The sequence below is a fragment of the Ictidomys tridecemlineatus genome, chromosome 4 (genome assembly GCF_052094955.1).
Source record: "Ictidomys tridecemlineatus isolate mIctTri1 chromosome 4, mIctTri1.hap1, whole genome shotgun sequence".
Taxonomy (NCBI): Eukaryota; Metazoa; Chordata; class Mammalia; order Rodentia; family Sciuridae; genus Ictidomys; species Ictidomys tridecemlineatus.
The window spans coordinates 40847732-40848288 of NC_135480.1; the positions used below are offsets into that span (position 1 = coordinate 40847732).

Sequence of the window (557 nt, forward strand, 5' to 3'; positions counted from 1 at the left end):
AGGTCTGAGAATAATGTCTTACTAAATGGAGAAAGGTTTAATAATATGGTTTAATAATATTGTAGTTTATAAAAAAAAATAACTGAAGTAAAAATTTCACTAGAAATGTTCAAAATTTCACTACAGGATTAGACTCACCAGAACAATTAGTAAATTTAAAGACAGGTCACTTGAGATTATTTATTTCGAATAACAGATTTTTTAAAAAATGAGTGAAGATGAGCATAATCCTTAAGGTTAGTGGAAAATAGGGGCCAGGGATATAGCTCAGTTGGTAGAGTGCTTGCCTCGCATGCACAAGGCCCTGGGTTCAATCCCCAGCACCACCAAAAAAAAAAATAGTGGAAAATAAATAAGCATACTAATATATATATAATAGTGAATAATAAATAGCAAAAATGGCTGAAAACTTCCAAATTTAAATGAGAATTCTTAGTTCAAATAATGAAGGAGACCAACAAGCTCTGAATAATATAAAGTCAAAGAGGGTCTACCTAAAGTCATCAGAGTCCAGTTATTGGAAAACAAAGACAAAAGGGAAAAACAACAAGACAAAA

The 557-nt window shown here is 31.1% G+C and overlaps 1 non-coding gene across 1 annotated transcript; it reads left to right on the forward strand.

Moving 5' to 3' along the window:
- The first annotated feature begins 257 nt into the window (after positions 1 to 257).
- Positions 258 to 329, forward strand: Trnaa-cgc (transfer RNA alanine (anticodon CGC)). Its single transcript has one exon. It is a non-coding gene; the product is annotated as a tRNA-Ala (tRNA).
- The last annotated feature ends 228 nt before the right edge of the window (positions 330 to 557 follow it).